Genomic DNA, 4,194 nt, shown 5'->3' on the forward strand with positions numbered 1-4,194 from the left:
CGATAAATGATGAAACTCCCGGGCATTCACCGAAATGCACTGAAGGAAAAATCAAAAATCAAATCAGTCTTGTCCTAGCATCGACGAAGAGCACACAAAGGGGCGAACTCCTCGCGATTGCCAAGTACCTGGTTCCGGAATCAGTTATACCCTCTGCCCGGCTTCTATTTGGTGATCCGAGTATCGGGAATATACTCAATCACAATTACGCATATCTTCATAGTGATTGGTCCTAAAGACAATATTTAAAAATCGAACAAGCAATACTACATTCTCAAAAATCTTAACCAATAAACATAATTTCGGAGACGATAAAGTGTATCTGCAAACCTAAAAACGTGAGTAACATTGATCCTAGTTAATTTGGCAAAGAAGATTAGTCTTTTCTCTCTCTCCCTTATGATTGTTAGGAACTCGATGTAAATTCACTGTATTAAAGTATCAGATGTAAATTGATAACGGATAATATCTAATTCTTGAGTAATAAATGGATTCAACTTTTAAATTGCATTTAGCATATATTCTCTCTTTTAATTAGATTAGACCAATACCCTCAATTCCTTATAATTCGACAGATGTGTCCAACACTTTAAAGGTAAGGATCCATACTAAACAAAAATAATTATTTTGTGCTCGGAGGTAATAATTGTGTTCTATTCAAATAAATATAACCCAATTATTCCTTATCCAACAAAATTGGTGTCAGAAGTGGGATCCTTAGCCTGTCAATTGTAAAGAATTGCGGCAGCACTTCTGCTTATACATAGGAAGAATCATACTTACATTTCTATAAAATAAATCATACTTAATTTACGGTCACAAAATGGCTAACGAAACCGACCCCGCAGATGTCACTCAAAACATGACCATAGGCCCCGAATTCGTAGAATACTTCCGGATCAGGGACCTCTTTAACAATATTCCAAAATTTGCCGGTAGAGATGACGCCGGGACAGATTTCACAGACCTGGAGACCTCCATAAAGATGTGTTTAAAGCACGTTGATGCGAAAAACCCTGACTTAATCTTCGCCATCATTGACAAGATCAAATATCCAGCTCGAGATCATCTAACCGAGGCAAGAATTGAATCTGCAACAGATATTTTAAAAATTTTAGGCAGTAAATACAGGAAAAGATTCAGTCAGGCATATTATGAAAACGAAATCTCTAATATGAGGCTCAGACAGAATGAAGAGGCTGATGATTTCAATTTGAGACTGCAGCGAGTTTTGAAAAATGCTAAAGCCTCCCTTAAGGACTCTGTTCCCGACGAACACGAGACTCTCGTCAAAGTTATCGAACACCTCGTGCTACGCAAGTTCGAACGTGAAATTCCTTCAGACTATCGCGCGGAAATCAGGGCAAAGAATTGCAAGACTCTGAAAGAAGCATTTACAGCAATCAAACCCATGGTTGAAGATGATCGTTTAGTATCGGGTATAGCCGGCATGAGAACAGACAACGCTAGATCGAGTGAGAGAGACGGTTATAGCCGAGATCGTAGTGAAGACCGCCGCGAAAGTGGACGCAATGACTTTTTCGACAGGAGTCGATCTCAGTATGAAAATGGTAGCTATCGTCGAGACAGAAGCCGTGACAATTATTACGATAGGCGCCGTGATAGGGATTGGTCCTCTACCGGATATAGAGATTACGGACGTGACAGACCTAAACAAGATGACCACGAATTTTCAGACCTCGAGAAAAATCTCGCCTTTCCAATACTAGCCACGGTGAGGCAAGCTCTCTCGGGGAGAGTGGAAGAAAAACCAGCCCAGAAATGCAACTGCGAGTGTGGTGGTTATGGAAACGGGAGAAGTGAATCGAAAGTGGCAGGTTCATTCCTCAGTAGAGCCGATAAACCGCGACAGAAAGATGGAGAACATGATCGCGTACGGTTCAGAGAACGTTCACAAGAGGGACGGTCTAGAGACAGATCCACCTCGCGCGACAGGCGATCTGAGCATTTAAACTGGGAGGGGGCTCGCTCCCAACCATCAGGAGCGAGCCAGCCAAAATCGAGCGTTCGCGTCAGCGACCTCTATCAGAACTAGACGTCGAGCATGATCAAGAGACATCAAAAGCATGTCTTGTTTTAACCCTACGACACCCTGCTTTCAGGTCGAAACAAACTGAAGTTTTAATTGATACAGGAGAAAAGGTGAACCTGATTTGAGTAGCCCAATTAGACCGTGATGCTTTGGTCGACCAGTCCGATAAGGTGCATATCGTGGGAATTGGAGATAAAATCCTCTCCACATACGGGTTTATCGAGATGACGATTCGAGGTGTCAAATTCAAATTTTATGTGACGCCCAAACCGCCGGGAGGTTATAACGGAATACTAGACTTACAGTTTTTAATGCAACAAAATGCATCGGTTTCATATTTCACTTCGTCACTTTTATTGCAGGAGAAATTATTTCATTTTGAATTTAAATCACCACCAGCGCTAAATGACTTTTCAATTTGTGCTACAGGAAAAAGCCCCAGAATAGCAATAACGTTACTAAAATTGAAAGAGGGTCGACAACTATTCCTGCTAGACACGGGATCATGCCTAAACTTGATTTCAAGAGCGGGTCTCGCCGAAAATACGATCATTGGTAAATGCCCGCCGAGATACACATGCGGGGTCGGCGGAGGCGTTCAACCCATTTTAGGGGTCATTACACTCGAAATTCAAGGCGTGTCAGCAGATTTTAGCGTAGTCGACACTTGACGAGAGTCGAATTATATCGGGATCATAGGCAACCAATTTTTGCGTAAACAAGAAGCGGAAATTTCGTTCCCATTGGGATCCCTACGCCTTACCAATTCCCTTACCAACCCTATCCTCTTCTATCAAGACTTGAAACCAGGAAAACCCTTTTTGATTCCTCCCCGCTGCGAGATGAGAATACCCATCCGATCGAAGAACCTGAGGGACTGCAAAGGACACTTTCCGAAGCTAGGCGTGGAACCCGGACTAACCATCTTAGAGTCTGAGGTAGATGTGGATGCAGGGGGGATCTTCTGGGCCACGATTACCAACAAAAATGATGTGGCCGCGGAGATCTTGATACACCAAAAAACCGTCGAGCCACTGGCGGTGACAATGACTGCATGTGGGCTCGATAATTCGGAATTAGGGTTTCCCGAATCCATCTTCGGAGAGGCTGACTGCGAAATTCCCCTGAACATCAATCAATTCACTGCCAGCTCCAGAGAGGGAAAAATCATCGAGATCTTTCACAGCGGACAATCAGAACGAGCCAGGAAACAGGTGATTGAAACGTTGGTCTGCCAACTCCCTCAAGCTTTCTCACTACCTAGTGAACCAAGCGGAGAAATGAAAGGCATGGTGTGCCCTATTCGCACAACGGACGAACGGCCAGTGCAGGTAAAACAGTACCGGTTCCCGGGGCATTTACAAGAGGAAGTGACCAAACAAGTTAACAAGCTGCTGGAGACAGGCAAAATTCGACCATCGGTTTCCCCATATAACTCGCCACTGTGGATGGTCCCGAAGAAGATGGACGTCAGGGGAAACAAACAATGGAGAATGGTTGTTGACTACAGGCAGTTCAACAAGAAGACTATAGCGGATAAATTTCCACTGCCAAACATCCGCTCGGCAATGTCGAAACTGGGCGGCTCACACCTTTTCTCAACCTTGGATCTAGCCAGCGGATTTCACCAGATACCCATACTGCCTGAAGACAGAGAGAAAACTGCATTCTCCACGCACAATGGTCACTACGAATATACACATATGCCATTTGGTTTAAAAAATGCAGGCCCTATATTTGAACGTTGCATGCACCAGATGTTGGGGGATTTGATAGGAAACAGTGTTCAAGTCTACCTCGATGACATCATCATTCACACCCTGGACATCGAAACCCATGAAGAGAGATTCAGGAAAGTACTCGAGCGAGTGTCGAAGTATGGAGCCACTCTACAGGTAGAGAAATGCCATCTACTGCAGGACGAGGTTGTCTTCCTAGGATTCATAGTCAACAAGGGTGGAATAAGACCCGACCCAAGCAAAGTCAGAGCAATCACCCATATTGAAGTACCTCGCACGAAACAAGAATTGCGAAGTTTTCTGGGCATGTGCAACTACTTCCACCAGTTCAAAGAATGGTACGCACCCAGGGCGAAGGCCTTATTCCACCTAACCAAACCAAAAACAGAGTGGGTATGGGGT

Source organism: Diachasma alloeum, unplaced genomic scaffold (assembly GCF_001412515.2).
Source record: "Diachasma alloeum isolate Michigan unplaced genomic scaffold, Dall2.0 Dall_scaffold_00755, whole genome shotgun sequence".
Taxonomy (NCBI): Eukaryota; Metazoa; Arthropoda; class Insecta; order Hymenoptera; family Braconidae; genus Diachasma; species Diachasma alloeum.